Consider the following 21,032-nt stretch of genomic DNA (forward strand, 5'->3'; position numbering starts at 1 on the left):
AACTCCTAACTGTGGCGAACTTTTAAATAAAACTTTCTGAAGAAGATAGTCAGGATATGTATGATGCCATATAAAAATATCCCAGAAAATTTTATTTCCGATTTTTTTCGTCAAACGCTCCCAAGACAAAGACAACTTTCTTGGAGAGAGCCTTTTTGTTGAAAAGTCTCAGGAAACAGATCCTTAAGAAAAAGCCAGAGTCTGATAATCAGAGGAAGAAGAAGACGAAAGAAGTTTCTCTTCATACAAAGGCTGTGACGAAAGAGGATGTTCTTCCGCAGCTGGAGGGTCTTGAAAAGTGAGTGGTGAAAGTAGTTCCGATTAAACAAAATACAGAGTCTGATAACTCCAGAGGAAGAACGAAGAAGTCTCTTCAACTAGAGGCTGTGACGTATAGTAAACATAAAAAATGTGGAACACTTCACGATTAGCGTGTCATCCTTGCGCAGGGGCCATGCTAATCTTCTCTGTATCGTTCCAATTTTAGTATATGTACTGCCGAAGCAAGTACTGGCTAAATTAAGAAGGACATCAGATGTTGAAGCGGGTAGTTGTGCGACATGATGAACAACTGGAGCGGCGTCAACACAAGACTTGAAGCTATACGGCGAAGCGAGCGCGAGCGTCATGGCGTGACGCGGCGAGGCTCCGTGGCAAGTACTAGAAGAGAGCTTCTGGCGTGGCGCGCGCGTCGTCATGGCTGGCGCGCCGAACGTCAAGGTGAGGAGCGTCGTGAAGCGTGAGAAGCGCCACGAAGAGCAAGACGCGCTCCTGGCGCGAGACAAGAGAAAAGGCCAACACCTCAACTCGGGAAGACGAATAGGAAGCCACTAAACACTCTCTCTAGACGACAGACGACGAAGCTCCAAAACATCTAGCAGACGAGGAAGACGAAGCAGGAGACGAAGGTGAAAGTCTGTACCTCTTAACAGGCAGATTCGAATCTTGAAAGGTTCATGAGAAGCATCCAGCTGTTGTTGCAAACCCAACAAAATCTTACGCGTTGGAGAAGCAACTCTCTCGGGAGAAGGGCTGAACCTGAGAGAAGGAAAGGGGGCGAGAGGCGTATACTTCCTTCCACAGGGGAAGAAGCTCTAGCCCTTGCCTTAGCGCGACAGGGGGTCGAGTATCATCATTCGAAAAACACTTTATTCTCTTCTGCAGAGGAATATCCACGCAACTTTCGGGGAAGAGTACAAACGTCTAGAGGAAGAGGACGTGAAGCGTCCTCTCCTCTAAGCTTCTCTTAAGAGGGCGAGAGTCCAACCGAGAGCTCCAACCCCGAGGCGGGGAGGACGTGTCGGAGGACGAGAAGCAATCCTTCAGGATGCGTGCCTGAGCACGATCCCTGGCAGCCTGGGTAGCGTCATCAGGACCTGCCGAAGGGACGCCAGATCGGTGGGAAGCCCCGTAACCCTCATGCGGCTTTCGACATGCCCCCTCCCTGGTCCTGGGAGTTCGACAGAGGTCCAGGCCTAGAGGCATTATAGGGCCGATCTGACGCCCCTCCACAACACTAGGGGCACTAGCACTAACACTTTGCGTTTGAATTGCATTCACTTTGTTTCAAGAGCACGCATTGACTCCACACGAGCCAGGGAATTACCTTCTGCAGCAACAAACTACAGGGTTAGTACTAAAATTTACTACAGGGTTACTAGTAGGAGAAAACCTGACTGTCCATCTAAGGATGCACTCTGGGAGGAAGATTTCCTCAGCCTATCACGCTCCAATTTAAGCATATAGGCTTCATATTTCTTCCACTCACCCTCAGACAATCCCACACATTCATTACCGATTATCATAGAGCATTGAACACCCTTACATATCATACATAAAGTGTGAGGAACTATCAAAGTCTTCGATAGCCTCACCTTACATTCACCCAAGCTACAGACTCAATAGCTAGAGGTAAGACATCTTAATTATAAGAAAAGTCAAAAGCAAAATCAAAAACGGTCCACAAAGAGCGTATGCCAAGTCACAGATCCAGTCGAATACCAAAAACAACCAAAATACTTAAGTGACAACAAATTTCCAAAATCCAAATGGCGGAGGAACTGACAACAGGTGTTGACAGTCCGGCGACAGAGAAAATCTGAATAGAAAATGGGAATGGTTCCTGATACCCGCCTCCCAGCGGCGGGAATGGGTACTAACCACCTGACCGGCCACTGCGTGTGCCGCGAAATTTGAAATTCTGTCGGACCTTCGGAGAATACAGCTATATATATATCTGGCAGGTAAGTCTCATGAACAAAAAAATACAATTTTTGATTTTTGTAACTATACAAACCCGAGGTCCTTTACATTAGGTGTGAGATTGTTTCAGGCGTAGGCTGGAAACTGTTAACATGAACATCTTGTTGAACTTCAACAAGGTGGTTAGGCAGTTACTGATCCTCATGGGAGGCGGGGACCACCATCCTGCCTGGATATAAACATTCCAATTTGCCTTTCGGCCCATGTAGCAGATTGAGGGGGTGGCATGAGGTGGGCAACTTACTAAATACTATCACTGAATAAAGGACCTCAGGTTTGTATAGTTAGGAAAAATACACAATTTACTTTCAAAAATTGTTATTTGTTCCTTACACAATATACAAACCCTGGTCCTTTACATTAGAGACTTACTGATTGGAGGAGGAATCTGAAAAAGTCTCTCTGAACTGACTGGAGTTCACCACCTTGTCTTCCTTCCTGGTCGAAACAAGAAGAGCGAGGAAGGGAAAAACCTCCACTGACAAAGATCACCTGGTTGTAAGAAACGCCAAGATCTATGTCAGACTTGTGGGACCCCTTTGCATGAAAGAGGGAAACGTCAGTTCATGCTCTGTTTCTGTTTTTGTAGGCTAGGAAGAATTTGACGTCGGATGACAAAAAAACAAAATACAAGCATTGGGTTTGTCTTTCAACAAATATTTAAAAAATTTCCTCCTTGCAAGAGAAAGGAGGGATGTGGGGTTGCTTCTATTTTACCTGAAAATAAATTGTAATCTAGAAACGGAAGCTCACGTTTATGTGCTTACCTGCCTCGATTTTCAAAATGTCCCGGACGTCCAGCTTGTAAATATCAGCACGTCCGATGTTCCCTGCCCGTGGGAAGAGAGCTTAGGATGGGGAGAGAAAAAAAAGAGGCCAGTCACTCAACAAACATCTCCCAATCCTTCACCATACAACATAGGCGAAGATGCAACCTGTCCTGTTAGAGGAGCTGGATAAGCTACACAACTTAAGGTGCTGCTTGAGCAGCCACCACAGGACCTAAGGAAAAAGTGTCCAAGGACTTGTGTGCAACATCCTCGGAGGTAGAAGGAAGGATTAGGTCCCTTAAAAAGAAGGTAGTCTGTCGGGACCATACACCTGCCTTCAGCACCTGGTGGTCCTCTGAGTCTCACAGACATATTCTTCCGGAATGCGAGGAGGACCAATGCTGCCGGACCTCACCCTGTGAGCTCTCGGAGCCATCCAGCACTGCTAAAGCATTACCAATGGTGCCATTGTCGTCTTCTCCTGCAGCAGAGTACGCTCTCTTATTGTCTCACGAAGCCAAAAAGAGATGGTGTTCTTGGACACTTTTTCTTGGTCGAGCCAGTGCTAACTGAAGAGTCGTCGACACTCAGGCCGGAGGTGCCAATGAGTCTTCTTCAGATAGCGCCGCAGCACCCTAACAGGACACAGTTTATCTCGTCTGGATCATTATCTACAAAGTCCTCTAGGGAGGATCGTGAAGGACTCGAACCGTGCGCGCAGGGACCGGCGGTTCTGAGTCTTCGCTCAAAATGGGGGATGAAATCGAAGCGTAACTGATCCCCATCCCCTTGAGTGTTTTTACATCAAAGGAAAGTCCATGAAGTGTTCGCCAACTCTCTTCGCCAAACTGCCAGGGCAAGCAAAAAGACGGTCTTGAGGGTCAGATCCTGTCTGACGACTCTCTTAAAGGCTCACTCTTGCACGAAGTCAGGCTCCTTAATGACGAGTCACATCCCACACGAGGGGGCCTGAGATCCCTGGGTGGGCAAGACCATTCAAAGCTTCTCATTCAGTAGAGAAATCTCTTGAGAGGAAGAGATGTCTACTCCTTTCAGCCGCAAGACTAGGCCGAGTGCGGCGCGACTGTAGCCTTTACTGCTGAAATGGAGAGAAGCTTCTCTCGGCGAAGGAAGACAAGGAAGTCCATGACCTGCTGAACAGTAGCTCTGACCGGAGAGATACCCTTCGACGACACCAACCACAGAAGACGGACCACTTTCCCTGGTATACCGCTGCGGAGGATCTTCTGAGGTATCCTGCCATCTCTGTTGCTGCGCTGTAAAAAAAGCCTCTTGCTCGCAAGAGATGGTGGATAACCTCCAGCCGTGAAGACACAGGAATGCACTGCCAGGTGGAACCGCTCACGTGGAGGTTGACACAGAAGGTTGGGCCAGGGGATCTCTCTCGGTGCCTCGGAGAGGAGAGCTAGCAGGTCCGGATACCAAACGGCCTGTGGCCATTTGGGTGCCACCAGAGTCATTCTGAGATTCAGGGTGATCATCACTTTCGGCTGATCACCCGCAAATCAGACAGAATGGAGGAAAAGGCGTATCGTGTCGAGGTTGTCCCACGGGTGTTGGAACGCGTCCTCCACAGCAGCGCCCATGGGTCCGGCACGACCGAACAGAAGACCTGAAGTTTTCTGTTGTGCCGGGTGGCGAACAGATCTATCACTGGACGCCCCACAGGTCGAACAGCCTTTCCGCTACTTCCTGATGGAGGGACCATTCGGTCCCTACCACCTGGCTCTGGCGGCTGAGCTTGTCTGCCACGACATTCCTCTTGCCTGGAATGTATCTGGCTGACAGCTCTACCGAGTGAGCCACTGGCCCACTCACTGCACCTGCATTGTCAACTGATGAAGCTGATGGGACACCAGTCCCCCTGCTTGTTGACATATGCCACTACCGTGGTATTGTCGCTCATCAGTACCACGGAGTGTCCCATCACTCGATCCTGGAACTCTTGGAGAGCCAGGAAGGCTGCCTTGAGTTCCAGGATATTGATGTGAAGGTGCTTGTCGCCTCGGTGCCACACTCCCAAAGTCAGCAACTCCTCCAGGTGTGTGCCCCATCCCTCGGTCGATGCATCCGAGAACAGAAGCATGTCCGGAGGGGGAGTATGCAGGGATACTCCTATCAAGAGGTTCCTGTCGTCCAACCACCAGTGGAGGTCCTTTCTCACCACCTCGGAAAGAGGAATGAGGAAGGACTGGGGTCTCAGGACTGGGACCAGAGCTCCTTTAGTCTCCACTGAGAGACCGCAGGTGAAGACGCCCATGAGGTACTAGCTTCTCCAATGACGACAGGTGACCGATGACGACTTGCCATTGCTGAGCTTGGCTGCTCCTGTCGTGACAGGAACAGCTGTGCTGCCTGCCTGAACTTGCTGATACGAGAGTCCGAGGGAAAGACTTTTGCTGCCACCGTGTCTATCAGCATGCCCAGGTACTTTCGTCCTCTGCTTGGGGATGAGATCTGACTTCTCCAGATTTACCACGATCCCAAGATCCTGGCAAAACTCGAGGAGCCAATCCCTGTCCTGTAGCAACTGCAGCGAGAGCCGCCAGGACTAACCAGTCGTTGAGATACCTCAGAAGACGTATCCCTCTCTCGAGTGGGCCCAAGCTGACACGAAAGAACACTCTCGTGAACACCTGGGGAGCGGTCGAGAGCCCAAACAAAGTGCCCTGAATTGGAAGACCGACTCCCGAGGACAAAGCGGAGGTACTTGCGAGAGGGCGGATGGATGGGTATTTGGAAATACGCATCCTTCAAGTCCACCGTAAGCATGAAGTCATTCTCCCTGATGGAGGCCAGCACCAGATCACACTGTTTCCATCATGAACCGAGTCTGGCCTAAGGAAACGGTTCAAAGGAGAGAGGTCTATGACTGGTCTCCATCCCCTGATGCCTTTCTCTCGAAAGATCCGGCTGTAAAAGCCTGGAGACTGGTCCGACACGACTTCTACAGCATTCTTTGCTCAGCATGGCTTGCACTTCTTGCTGTAGTGCGATGTCCTTCAACGAACCTGAAAGATAAGTTTGGAGATGGACCAGAGTGTAGGTGAGGGGGAGGCCGAGACTCGAAGGGTAGTAGATATCCCTCCCGAAGGACATCCACTATCCAGGTCTCGGCTCCGTGTCGCTGCCATGTTGCCCAATGGCTCGACAGGCACCCCACCTTCTGGCAGCTTTTGGGGGGGACGCTGCCCCTAGCGTTTCCCCTTCTTCTTCTTACCCTTGCCCCCTTACCGGATTGGAAAGGGGGCTGAAAAGGACGGAGGAACCCCCTTTTCGAGGAAGAAGAAGGCTGGGTGTTTCCTCGGGACCCCTTCAAGACTGGGACTTCTTAGGGGCCGAGGAAGTGCCAGCCTGGCCCAGACCTGGCTGCAGTGGAATGCGAAAGACCCGGAGGTCTTGGCCACTGCCTGGTGGACAAGCCGGTCAAGCTCTCATCGGCACGGTGTTTGTCCACTGCTGCATCCACCAACTCTCTAGGGAAGAGAGGAGGGAACCCAGCAACGGTCCATTCCTTCCTAGAGCGATTGCTGACTCGGGACCTACAGACCTGGAGAAGCGAGAGAGAACGGCGTCTCTCGGCAGAACACCAGGTTTGCCCACAGGTTTGCAGTCTGGTGGGCAAGGTAGGAAATAGCCCTACCTCCAGACTGGCACAGTCTCCCAAAAGGCAGAGTCCTCCCCAGGTACGATAGCGCCTGAGGAAGCTGCCACCTTCCTACTGTGAAGGACCACAGATCGAGCCAGGAGACTGCCTGGAAGGCCGCCATGGCGGTGTGGCTTCCAGGGTTGCAGCTTCTTGCTGGGAGAGAAAACATTCTCTGCCGACAATTGCTGCAACATAAGACCCGGATCCAGGCGAGTCAGGTCCGGGTCAACCTGTTTAGTCAGCAACGCCCCTTCCACTGGAGAGTAAAAGCGCTTCTGACGAGGCAGAGGGGGAGGAAGAAGCTTCCCGAGCGAAGCTCGAAATCGAACTGTCTTGCCCAGACACAAGACCGTTCACCTGATCGAGGACCCCTCGGCAAGCGTGGACCACGGCAGCCCCACGAAGCCTTGGGTTCCTTCTTGGGTCCCCAGAAGGATTCGAGGCGCGAAGGACAATCCACAGAAAGGCCGTGGTCCCTTCCCGAGGTCATTGTGCTGACGAATCAGCGCGATAACCTCTGCAAAAGTCCTCTGTATTTCAGGGGTGTCCGCATCCTGGGGCAGAGGACCTTCAAGTCCCTTCCAGAGTGCGGTCCTCCCAACTACTCTCCCTGCAGGGAGGGAGAACCTCGGCAGACCCCGAGGATCTTCCTGAACTACAAAATAAGACCTGGTCGAGCCAAGGACCGAGCCAGGTTATAATCCCATGCAGTTGAACTCTGAGGAGAACACTCCCCAGAGTTCCTCCTCTCCGACTCACGCCCTTTGGAAGGAGACCAAAGGGGCGGAGGGGACAGGCGAGGAAGATCGGGCGCTCCCACTGGCCCTTACTGGCAGAACCAGTAGAGGCAGCAGGCGGGGCGGTCACCAACCCGCGGTGATGACGGGCCCCTCAGGTCGAGGAGAACGTTTCAACCCAGGTGAAACGGTCTCCCGAGGAGAGCGGAGCGGCTTGCATGAGCCGAGCCGCGCATTCACCTCCCCTGAGCCAGTCTGGCCACATGGGCGTGGCCTGGGACTGGGAGGAGTCGAGCGCGCGGCTGGCTGGCGCGAGCTTGCGCTGTCCTCTGGACGCGCCCCAGACTTCTTCGAGGCCGAGCCTCTCGGAAGACTGAGCAGGGACTTCTTCCTGTTTCTCCATGCACTCGGCCCCTCGGGCTGAAGCACTATCCCGAACCTGACCTGGCACTGGATGGAGTGCCAGCAGGAAGAGAGGAGGGCACCTGCATGCCCCCGGCTCTTTCTCTTGCCCCATGCCCGTCTGTATGGCGAGAAGTTTCTCCCGTATCAGACTGGGGTATCCTGGTCTCCTTGGAGACCCGGTACTGGGAGCAACTCGCGAGTGAGTGTCTGGACGATGGACTCGCTGGCCTTAGAAGCAGGAGGTTTCTTAGGCGCACAGCGGGGAGTGCCGACCTTGGTCTGCACGCCCCCTTGGCTCCCGGTGCTTGTGGCCGGAGGCCGAACAGCGGTTCCCTGATCCGAAGATCGGGAAGAGCCAACGAGAGATCCCACTGCCTTCCCTGTGGAAGGAGGCAGACCCTCGAGAAATCTCAGTGCGAGACTTCTTGGGGGAGAGACAGACTTCTTCTTCTTCGCCGGCCTTGGAAGAAGAAGAGGAAGAAGCAGCAGACGACGACGATGAAGATGGATGAAGATGAAGATGAAGACGACGACACACCTTCCTAGACCTCTTCTTCTTCTTCTTCTTCACCATCTGCTTCAGGATTGCAGTCAAGTCCCCAAACCAGGCAGGCGCAGCCAGGAACAGCAGGAACAGGAACAGCGAGGAGGCCACAACAGCAGGCGGTGCAACCCGGGCAGAGAACGTTGCTCGGGCCAGCAATTGCCTGGGCGGCAGCCAGGGTCAGCCAGGAACCGGGGGGGCCAGGGATGCAGGCACAGGTGGTGCAGGTAGCCAGGCCGGGCATGCGCCAGGGTCGCTGGAATGGGGAGAGAAACAGATGAAGTGCCGGGCTGGAGAGACAGCAAGGCGAGGAACCATTGTCAAGATCAGGCCATGGTCAGCAACAGGGGCAGGGGACAGTCACATAATGGTGAGATGACGTCACCATGAAGGAGGGGCCAGTCATGAGAAATGGAGCCAGGAAGCCAGGAGGCAGCGGAACAGCGTGCTGCACGGCAGGATGAGCCGAGACCTGGGTATCCAGATGCAAAGCCACTGAACGGCAGGCATCTGGACAAACCTGACATGGTGACCGATGTGGTGGTGGCTGTTGCTGCCGTGTGGGTTGTCACTGGAGCGGGGACAGATGTGACACCAGACCCTCCAGTGACGGAATGCCAGGTAGGCCAGGTGCAGCCAGGTTGATGATAAGTCTGCCACCTGGCTATCCAACCCCGGTACCTGAAGCAAAAAGTCGGGTTAATGGAAGAAGCCTCCACCCGCTCTGGAGGGAAAAACTCCCCTCCAGAACGGGAAGAGACCCCGAGATGATGTCCCGGTCCAACTCTCCCCCACGCCCTTCCACAAACGATGAAACGAATGAGGAAGGGGAGGGGGAGTCCTCACCCAAGGAGAGGAGCAAGCAGGGGAAGCTTCGCCGGGAGGGAGAAACAAACCCGACACATTAGCCACCACCGGAGTCGTCGGGCGTATTTCCTCAGACGATTCCTTGGCAGGCTACAACGGTAAGCGTCTCCTCCCCCTCGAACTTCCTCCATTGCTCGGGGGACCAAGAAACAACACTCACTACAAGGGAGTCATATCAACACACCACGCCCCTGCAAGATGTGCAGAGGGCGTGTGGGTCCACGTCGACTCTAGATCTAAAACCCAATTACATTTCTTTCCTCCCACCCCAGGACACACACGCTGGGGATAGGGAGGATTTAGAAGATTTATCAATAATTCATAATTAAAAAAAAAATTTTCCCAAAAAAGGAGAAAAAATGCAGTCAGGCAGAGAGCGAAGAAACAACGTCCGAATTCTACGACCCAAAAAGCAAATTGGAATGTTTACATCCGGGCAGGCGGTACGCCCGCCTCCCGGACAGTAGTTAACTGCCTAACCACCTTGTTTGAAGTTCAACGGCCATTTCAGCCTACGCCTGAAAGTAATCCCTAATGTAAAGGACCGAGGGTTTGTATATTGTGTCGGAACAATCTTGGTTTACATCTTGAATCTTGCAATAAAAACATTAATTGACTTACATTTGGACCAGCCTCAATCCTCCAGTTAATCATGGAACCACAAACACGACTGTAAAATCCATTGACGTGATGTCCTCTACCACTTCTATTGTCTGATTAATTCACCTCCTCTGACAGGACTAAAACACTGCATTGATCCTGTAATCACGGTCAGTGCACTATGCTGACTTGAAGTTTTTGAAAGGAAATGATGTAATTCAAGGAACAGTAGGCTACAATCCAAAAATGGTTCCACCACTTTGCACTCCAACTCTCCCAAAATGTTTAGCCTGGCATCCACGGGTGCATGGAGGACTAAATCTTCCTTTTTCTCGATGAAGGTTTTGAATTTCTTCTTAATGACTCAGGAGGAAAAGCCAGTACGCTAGCCGAGGTAGGCTGAGATCGCTTGTCTTCCTCCTCAAAAGGGTTGTTCTAAGAGGTAAAACGATTTGAAAGAAAAAGTGGACCAAAGTGCCTAGGCTTTGGCCAAAAGGTCCTGGGTTCATTTCTTCTGGAGTTCAAGAGTAATCTCATTCACCACTGCTTGTGGAAAAAGGCTGGCAATCAAGGGAAAATGAGAGCTAACCTCACTAGGGGGCATAACACTCTTGAGGTGAATGAACACAGAGCTCTCTTTTGTTTAAAAATTCCATTAGGTAAAAAGCCAATTCCTGGGAAGCATCTCTAATAGCTCTGGATCTATTAGAGAACAATCTTCAGAGAGTGGGGAAAAGTCCTGTATCTTTTTGCTAAAAGCTCAACTGACCAGTCAGAAAACTTAGACTTCCAAAGTCTTGAAGAGATTCTTCAAAAGTAATCAATTTCCGCCCAGAAAACATCACTTTGAGCAGAAAATGCCTGACCATCTGTGTAGACTCTATCAGTGCAGAGAAAATCCACCTGGGAGGAGGCAGCCACTTTCTTGAGGAGCCTCCAGTAGAATAAGACTGGTAGCAACTCTTTTAAAGGTGTGAAGGGGAAATGCAGAAAAGATTTCCCTTGAATCCTCTTTAAAGCCAAAGATCCACGTCTTCCAGAGCCTTCCTAGAGACAAAATTGATCCATCCTCAGGAGTTGGGAGTAGTCAGATGGGTTATTCATTAAAAAGGTTGACTGTGGTGCTTGTGAGCAGAGATTTATTCATTAAAAGGTTGACTGTGGTGCGTGCAGGAGCTGTGCCAGGGGAGGCTAGAAGTAGTCTGGAAATGCCACAAGAAAAACATTCAGGAGGGCAACATATGCCCCAATCCGGCGCACTGACTCCTCTTTTTCGATGATAACTAGAACCGAAGGTCCAAAGTCTTCGATGGAAGAGGTCTCTTCAAAAGTCTTAGCCAAATGGCTATTCAGCTGGTGCTGAATTGGCTCTAGAAAAAGTCTAACTCTCATCCGTGTGAAGAAACTTGATGAGAAGAATTTTTATCAAGCACATTTGAGGTTGGCACCAAGCGGACAGCTGGAACTGGGTGCCCGGCAGATGGACACTCCATTTGTTGGGCACTATTGGGCGCTTCAGAGATAACAGAAGTACTGCTGGGCCTTAGGATGCTTGGGCACTACTGGGATGATGAAGAAGCGCCTGAGCACCAGATACCGGCGGTCAGGAGACAGTTGAACAAAGGGTAGCCACTCAGGCTAAGAAGCTGCAGGAGGACTTGGGGGCTAGAGAGGCTCTTTAGGGGATTGCTACTGTTAGAAGAATGCTTCTTTAAGGGGTCAGAATTTTAACAGACTTCTTCGAAACGCAGGGCCACTGGCTAGGTGTTCTGGGCTCAAGGAGAGGATGTCTCTCAAAGCCTTCTGTGAGCCTGGGATGCAACAGGCCCGAATTTTTGGGCGACTTACCATGTAGCTAGCAGATCCTGTACCAACCTCCCCCTTGGACCTCCAGTATTTCTCCTCCCAGGTTTAGGGAGTCTGAGTGACCTTTGTCACCAAAGAGTTGGCGGGAACCCAGCCACCTCCTCCACAATCACCTCACTGACACTTTTATCACTGAATTTATTCATCAAGAAATGCACTCATTCACCCAGTTGTGTCACTGTACTTACCATTAGACCAAACTTTTGTCAAACTTGCTCTCTAGATTGGCAAAGCAGTCTGGTTTGGGACAGGAGCCAGGTGAGGGAGGAGTGGGGGAAGGTGCAAAAGACACATTAGAAACAGGAGAGGTAACAATGGGTACATCAATACTCACCAACTTGGGAGTCGAGGATAAAAATGTAAACCTACTATCAGTTCTAGCTGCCACTTTCTTTTTATATTCCTCTTTCTAGCTTAGAAAGATGAGAAGTTAAGTTTTCCATGTCTTCTCATCCCAACCTACACCTACATAAAATGAGAATTGTTTGCTAAGAGGTCATAATATTCCATTAGTGAGACTTGATCACCTGCAAAACTATAATGAAGTGCTGCCTAGAAATTTTTAATCTAAGCTGCCATTAAGTGGAAACTATAGCTATGTAATTACTTGGTAAGTTACAATATAAAAATAACAATTTTTAAAGTAAATTGTATTTTTCCTAACTATACAAACCTGAGGTCCTTTACATTAGGAATACTTTCAAAGGCTGAAACGGCCGTTAAACTCTTGAACAAGGTGGTTAGGCAGTAACTAAAGGTAGGCAGGGATACCCGCCTGCCCGGATGTAAATATTCCAGTTTGCCTTTCGGTCCAGGTTCAGATTGAGGGGTGGCATGAGGTGGGCATAAAGTGTAAAGGACCTCGGGTTTGTATAGTTAGAAAATACAATTTACTTTAAAAATTGTTATTTGTTCCGACACAATATACAAACCCTCAGTCCTTTACATTAGGAAGACTCACTGGTTGGAGGAGGAATCTGAGTGAGTCTCTGAACTGACTGGAGTTCTACACACCTGGTTACTCCTCCTGGTCGAAAGAGCGAGGAGTAAACCGTGCCTCTGACATATTGATCAAGTGTAGGAACTGCAAGATCAAATGTCAGACACTGGGTCCTTTTCGCATGAGTGAGGAAACGTGCTCATGTGAAATAGGCTGGAAGGAATCTAAAGTCGGAGGCAGTAAGGAAGAGCCAGATAGGGTTCCCTTATTGCCAGTCTCTCCTTCCTCCCCTTGCTGGAGGAAGGAGCGGAATTGCTTCATGATTCTAGAAGAAAAATAGAACGGGTGCTTTGTTGTGTGTCTTACCTGCATCAATGCCAGTTCCAGCAGCTGTTGGTTCATGTCCTATTCTCATCCCTAAGGAGGAGAAGTTGGAGGATGGGGAAGGAGGGAGGAAGAGAGGCCAGTCACTCTCAAATCCTTCTCCCTTCCAGAACAAACATAGGCGTGATGCTACTCATCCTCTTGAAGGAGCCGGGTAAGACAACACAACTTGTTGAGCAGCCACCACAAACCAAGGAAAAAGGGTTCCAAGGACCTGTGGGCAAGACCGAAGGAAGAAGACAAGAGTATGGTCTAAGAGACCACACGTCTTGCTTCAGACCTGACAGAAACTTCCAGAGAATGCGAGGGATGGACCAAACCATCGACTTTGTAAGCTCTCGGGTGAAAGGTACCAGTACCGTTTCCGTCAGCTGCCAAGTACCTCCTTTTGATCACTTCACGAAGTCAGGAGGAAGATGTGTCCTTAGACAATTCTTCCTTGGGAGAGACAGTACTAGCAAAAAACGTTGACAACATCCAGGTTAGGAATGTTGAGCCTTTCGGAAAGTACCACAGCTCCCAATAAGACAAAGTAACAATGATCTGGATCATCGATACAAAGTCCAAGGAGGAGGGGAACAAGAAGGACTCGAACCCGACAGTCGATGCCAATGGATTCGAGTCCACCAACGACATCCGAGAAGGGGTTGAGGTATGATCCCCATCCCTGTTCTTCCATCTTCTACGCCAAGGCCAGGGTAAGATGAGAGATGGTCCTAAGACCAGAGCACGGACAGGAACCCTAAACGAGTCGCATGCCACCCAGGAAACAGTTTCCTGGGACAGCATGACTGAAGAAGCTTTCCGTCCGTAGCTAACTCTCGACCGAGGAGATGAAGGCTACTTCAGATAGAAGACTAGGTCGCAAGGGCCTAACCTTCACAAATGAAAGGGAGAGAAGCAACCCTCGGTGGAGAAGACGAGGAAGTCCAGACTTGACGGCGACTCTGACCCAAGAAGAAGTTCCGACAATGACACCACCCTCCAGGGACAGTGTTGCAGAGGACTTCAAGGGATATCCAGCTATATCCGTTGCTCAGCGAGAAAGCCTGTGCTTGCAAGGAAAGCTGGAAAGTCTCCCAGTCCTGAACACACAGGGATGTACTGCCTCAAGAACTGCTTCTTGTGTAGCTGCTACAGGAGGTTGGGTCAAGCGGAATTCTTCTTGATGCCTCGGCAATCAGGTCAGATGAAGGGAAGTCTTCAAGTATTTGTCTGTAACTCAGGGTGAGCAATGTTTGTGAACCCCTAGCGAAAACGGACAAATACGGAGGGAAAAAAACGTCGATATCAAGTTTTCACCAAAAGACAGCATGCCTCAACAGAGTGGCCCCTGGTCTGGTATGAAGGAGCCGCTGGTATGAAAAAAAAACTACCGACTTGTGTGCAGGGAGGCAACAGAAGGACGGTAGGGATTTCTCAGTCGAGCAGTCTCTGCATGAATCTGTGAAGAAAGAGTGAGCAGCATGTTCTCTCCGATCACTCAAACCCAAAGGCCAGGCTTGCCCTCCAATACATCCCCACCAGGGAATGCATCTGGTTAATTGAGCTGTCGAGTGTGCAATGGAACAACACTCAAAGTACCTGCAAATGTCGAGAAGAAACAGGAGGAAAAACGATTGCCTCTTGTTTGTCGCAAATGTCACTACTGTGGTTTTATTGTTCAACAAAACCAGTGAGTGCCGCAAAACCCATCCTGAATTCTCGGACGGCCAAAAGGCTGCTCTGAGCCCTGGACAGTGATGAGAAGGTATTAATCATCTCGGTCACACAAATTCAAGACAAAGGTCTTACCAGTGTGCACCTATTCCTCAATCTGTGAATCCATACAGTAGACACAAGATGAGAGGGGAATATGCAAGCATATTTGAAGGTTCCTTCAATCAAGCATTAGCCTAACTCTTTTCTCATACATCGAAGAGGAAAGAACGGAGGAAAAGGAAGCAGACTTCCATTCTCCACCATGGGGAAGCTTCAAACAAGATGACAGGGAACCGAGGCAATTAGCTCTAGCCAGGCTGGCATTTCCCGAATCGGGAGCACAAGAGGTGGTAGGATGGAAGTTCAATGGAAAGAATTGCCGAGAATCCAAAGGGAAATAGATACTTCTCCAGAAGGAATCCATTCCCAGGTCTTTCTCGCAATGTTCCCTCCTCCCAGTTCCAGAGACTCAATAAGTATCATTTTGTTTCCAGGCATCAGCAGTTGCAAACTTCTTCTGAAGCCTAGGACTTCTTAGCTAAGGAGTTGAGGGGGCTGGCTTGAACTCAAGGTCGAGTTAAGGTAACTAAGACACAAAGTTCTGGCCATTGTCCAAAGGACAAGTCAGTGCCCTGGTGGGAACCTTGATTACCAAGGGTATCTGGCAAATCTCTGAAAGAGAAGGCAGAACCAAGTAAAGGTTCATTCTAAAGTCGAGCCAACTCGGGACTTACTGAAACCGAGATCCGAATTGGGACAAAGTCCTTCTTTGTTAGCACCAGAATTGCCCAAAAACTGCAGTCGGCAGCAAGACCTTCCGAGGCAAGGAGAATTCACATTCTGTCGAGGCAGGGGTGGAAGCTTGGTGTCTCCACCTGAATTAACTCCTTCTGGAAGAAAAGAATTCATCAGGTCGAGAACACTCTCGGAAGCCAGGACCGTTGCGGTCCCGACACTCTCAGCCCTCGGAAACTGCAAGGGGTTGTGAGTGATGAAGGTTATTCATTGGGGAGCCGCGGTCCTGTCCTGGGGATCCTCGCACGACGAATCGGTCTGAAGTTCTCCGAGAACATGGGGGCGATCAGAATTTGAAGAGGAAGACCCTCGCTGTTTCCTGACACATGAAACTCCTGTACCTCTCCTTGGAGGAGACCTTGACAGATCCCATGAAACCCTCCTCGGCTACCTGGTTATAATACGAGAGAATCGGGGACCGGAGCACTCAAAGCACGCCAGGCAGCCAACTCGAAAGAAAATTTCGTATAGCTTTCTCTGTCTGTCTCACACCTCTCGGAACAACTGAGAGGAGAAGAGAACAGGTGAGGAGAAAGAGTATCCTACCTGTCCTGCCAGTAAGATAAGCAGGAGAGGCGGACTGCGTGAGCGATAATCAACCAAGGAGATTACTGCCACACGGGAAAGAAGAGCACTTGTGCTGTGGCAAAGCGCTTCCTGGGAAGACCAAAAGTTCACTCAACATAGCCGAGACCCAATCAGAAAAAACCGAGTGGGGCCGGTAGGCCGATCACGGCAACGCTATCCAGCTGGTTGGTATGCAGCGGACTGGGAGGCAGGCGGGTGAGCCAAGCAAGCCAGTCTGGCAAGCCGAGTCGAGCCGAGCCAGTCTCGTAGGTAGCGATTCCGGGATCGGCCGAGCCGAAGCCAATTCAGCCGAACACAATCATAAATGGGCAGGCCGGACTCGCCTGCTGTGAACAATTGCTAGTTTCCCGAACTCCTAAACTCCTTCAAGACCGAGGCCCTCGAGAAGAAGGTTCAAAGGGGGAATTCTGTGTCTGCTATCTTGCATGCTCGAACCTAAAGTTCGAGACACAAGAATGAAGCCCGCCGAGCAACCAAAGCAGCTGGCGGGCAGTATCGAGACACCTGGCATCTCAGCACCCAGACACCTGGGTGTCCCGGCACCCAGACACCTGGGTGTCTCGGCACTTTCTCTCATCCTGTGCCTCACCTAAGGAGAGCACTCGTGATTCATAGAATTCGAGCCACCCACGAGACTTCCAAAAATCAGGAGCGGGCTGCTTTGTTTCCTAATAGATCGAAAAGAGCTGGGTGCACAGAACCAGTCTTAGACGCAGACTTCTAAGACTGGCACCAGGCATGGCCTCAAGAGGCCACGCTCTCATCGGCCCCAAACGCAAGATCCCACAGAAGAATGCGAAGAGTTCCACAGCCCCGAGGGATGAGACTTCAAGACTGAAGAGCCAACGTGAGAAACTTGTCTCCCAGAAGAGAGTCAGTCCCTTAGAAGTCGCGCAGGACCCCAAAGTGAATCTCTTCCCTGCTTCTTCTGGGATGTTCGAACCGACAGGATCGAGACACCAGGCTAGGAACCTGACCGAGCACTGGCAAACACTGGGAGTGCTTATGGTGCTGGCAGGAAGAGGAGCCGAAACACTTGGGTGCCTCGGCCCTTTCTCTGCACTGCTCCCGAACTGGGCCAGGAAAATCTCTCCAGACCAGATCGGATACTCGGCATTCCATAGAATCTTGAGCACTGGAGCGGATGCGAACGAGCGCTAAGCAGCCCCGTCTTAGAGGCGGAACCTCTAGGAACGGGAACGGATTTAAACTGAGGTCTGCGTGCCCGGCTTCCCAAACACAAAACCCAGGGCTATGCGAATCGGTTTCCTAACCCGAAAGGTCAGGAAGAGCCAACGAGACCCACTGCCTCCTCAGAAGGAGGCAGTTCCTAAACGTCCAAGGGCATCAAGGGGAAGAAGCAGCATTCCTCTCCTTCCGCCAACGGAGGTCTGTCCCATTCTCGGGACCCCTTGGACCTTGGGAGAGGAAGGAAGACGCAGCAGAAGACGAAATCAAAGATAAGATGAAGAAGACGGCGTCCCTACTTCCACAGGGCAGCTTCCTTCACCTCCACTCCGACATCTACAGGATGGTGGACAAAAACATCGTAACCTCCAGGGTAGTCCGCAGAACACAATGGACCAGCCAGGACACCACCACCAGGAGAAGCAGCAGGCATGATCAGGACAGCTGATGCAGGAGCTACGGCAGTGGTTCGAAGGCAGGAGCTACTGCAACGGCCAGGAACATCACCTCAACAGGACAACTTCCTGCATCTTCACGCCAACATCTTCTAACAGGATGGCGGACATCATAACCCCTGGGGCAGCTGGCAGGAACGCAAGGAAGCGGCCCGGGCACTGACCCAGCCAGAAGCGGCAGGAATGATCAGGACAGCCGATGCAGGAGCTACGGCACAGGTTCAGGGCAGGAGCTATTGCAACGGCCAGGAACGTCACTTCCACAAGGCGACTTCCTTCCCTTTCACGCCAACATCTTCTACAGGATGGCAGACATCGCAACCTCCACGGCAGCTGGCAGGAACACAACGGAAGCGGCCCCGCATTCACCAGGAGAAGAAGCGGGCACGATCAGGACATCAATGCAGGAGCTCGTTAGCAGTTCGAAGGCAGGAGCTGCCAACGGACAGAATGTCATTTGAAAGTCACCAGCAGCGACAGGAGCGATCAGTGCGGCTGGGTTAGGAGACCAGGAAGAGCAGCCCACAGACTGAACGTCCGAGTTGACAAGAGCATAACACAGGGAACAGCAGGAGCAGATGGACCAGATACGCAGGAGGCATTGCAACAGCATACATGAAAACCAGCAATGACAGCGAAAAATCTACATCATGGAACAGAGTCAGAGCGATCCCGACGTGGAAATATGTTATCTAATCAGGTATTGTGGTCGATCCCAACACTGAATGAATGTCGGGACTGCTTCATGCAAGATATTTTTTTATATATCCAGCCAACTACTGCTGTGTCTGTGCTCACTGTCAACCTGAAAGAAAAAGCAAAGATGATTAGTAGAGGAGGCTCCTCCCGCTACAAGGGGAACTACCCTACGCAGCGGGAGGAGGTACTCCAGACGACGTCGCTCGACGCTCCCCCCCTGGTCTTCACCCGACGACAGCGGCAAGAGGGCGAAGGAGAGATCTACTAAAGGGGGAGAAGGAGAACCTAGCAAAGAGAAAAAGAACAGAGGGGGGAGGCCACCAAGGGCACCGTGGAAGCGGAACTTATCGACGACGCCCAAAAACCTCCCACTCAGCCCGCAAATCTCTTAAGCGCAGGCGCATAAAACACTCAGCATAAGTAGGAAGAAATTAGTGATGCCCCTTATACACGGAGGGCGGAAGCCCAAGAAGGGAACTAACTCTTACATCCCGATGGATGTAGGGGAGTGAAGATATTCGTCCCAAACTATATCTCCGAATAGTACAGGGGCGTATTGTGGAATATTTACATAAAAGGGCTGCTGGAGAGAAGCATTACCACTTTGTTACAACCAAATCTAAAGTTATGCCCTTTTGGCCATCAAACCCAAGACACAGGTAGGAACGACGGCTTATACAAGGTTATCTTTTTCGTGGGTTTGTGTTAATAAATATCAAACACACGCAATATATAAACAAAAATACAGAAAGATCCCACCGATAATAAGAGCTTAACAACAGTCAGCAGAGAGAACTTAAACACGTCAGCAACGCATAACAGCCAAGCAAACTGGAATGTTTACATCCAGGCAGGCGGGTATCCCGTCTACCTGGCAGTAGTTACTGCCCTAACCACCTTGCTCAAAGTTTAACGGCCGTTTCCAGCCTATGCCTGAAAGTAATTCCTAATGTAAAAGACCGAGGGTTTGTATATTGTGTCGGAACAAATATTGTTTTATCGTGGTGATTACAACTAAAATCTTGAGGTAATATCTATAAGCATTACATATATACGCAATTATGTCAGTACACCGTTAAATGAGCGCTGGGAAGAAGTGTCCAATTGCCACTCAATTTTGTCTCAGCATTTGGGAAGATGCCATAATGATTCTAAATTGCCTTCAACACCTATTTTACAAAAGACTTCACATGCTTATTTTAGCTCATATGGCAGTTTCCAGCTAGGTAATTGTAAGTGGCTGTCCGACGGTGAGGTAGCCTATGGCATATTAGCGTTTTTATATGTTATTTTACCTGCTTTACTAGAATTTAAAGTAATATTTGTCGCCAGCTGTAACTAAACTATAATTGACCTTTGAAGGCTACATGACAGTACCAACGGATCCCTGCACCGACCTTTTGATATACAGTTGTCCAAAGGTAAATTACAGTTTAGCTTGGACCAGCCAGCAAAACACTGTATTACAATCCAACTCTTGCAAAACAAGTAAAACAACACAGAAAACGTCAACTAGCATTTCTAGCTTGACTGGACACTATTCAAAGCTTTTGGTCAGGAACGAAGAAACGTAAATGGTGGCGGAACTTGAAATATTTATCTGCATTTTGAAATATTCTTGGCAAGCAGCAATGTTCTGGCAGGCAGTAATGTTTTCACTGCACGAAGCCACAGGGTTACAAAAATGTAAAAGAATATTACTTGAATTCTTGTAAAGCAAGTAAAATAACACAGGAAAACGCCAACTGCCACAGTTAACTCACCGCGAACACCAGCTTAGAATACTACTCTCTCAGTTGGAGGCACCGGTTGATTGGTCATTTGTAAGACTGCACATAAATGATAGGCCTAGGATCAGCAGTAGTAGTAATGCAAAAAGTGCCTTTGAACGCTCCGCTGTCCATTTATTCCCCCTTTTTTTAATGCTTGTTTTGTGTTCCAAATGACATATATAAGAGGAAATGGTAGAACTAAAGGATTAGCTCCAGCGTTGCCACTTTAACTTGACTTTTATTACAATTTTTTGGTTGCTAATTATGAATTTACCTTTAATTTTTGGCGCTCGAGCATAAGTAACCTGTAATTAACCCCGAACTCCATCCAACAAGGGGTTTCCATACAAATCTTCACAAGACAGAGCACGGGGATATAACACGTCTGTTTCGAACGGTTCATATCCCATCTGGCAAGTGCAATAACTTGATAGTTAACGTATGGATACCAAACCTCCCAGGCCAGTAACAAACAACGGCGATGGACATTCCATTTGGCCGACAACAAACAGATGCACCGCCAGTATCAGAAACCAAAAAAGTGCAGAAAAACCAGTTGAAAAGGTAAAAACAGGCGTGGAGCTAATATATAAAATTACCGAGAAAATACAATAATAAGGTGGCCACACCTTTTCCCAAGTTATTTACTCTACCCAAAACCCCGAATCCCCAATGGGTACCACTTACCATTCGCTATTCTCGAAAGTGTTTTGCCCCACCCAAAACCCCGATTCCCAACAGGTCCCCTTTACCATCGGCTACAATTCTAAGATAATTGCAGCTTAATTA

General features: G+C 49.9%; 1 non-coding gene and 1 pseudogene across 1 annotated transcript; both read right to left on the reverse strand.

The window, feature by feature from the left end:
• Nucleotides 1–21,032, reverse strand: part of LOC136833076 (protein BCCIP homolog) — an 81,270-nt pseudogene that overhangs the window by 59,677 nt on the left and 561 nt on the right.
• On the reverse strand, nt 406–511 carry LOC136833586 (U6 spliceosomal RNA). Its single transcript, XR_010851526.1, has one exon. It is a non-coding gene; the product is annotated as a U6 spliceosomal RNA (small nuclear RNA).

Source organism: Macrobrachium rosenbergii, chromosome 51 (assembly GCF_040412425.1).
Source record: "Macrobrachium rosenbergii isolate ZJJX-2024 chromosome 51, ASM4041242v1, whole genome shotgun sequence".
NCBI classification, from domain to species: Eukaryota; Metazoa; Arthropoda; class Malacostraca; order Decapoda; family Palaemonidae; genus Macrobrachium; species Macrobrachium rosenbergii.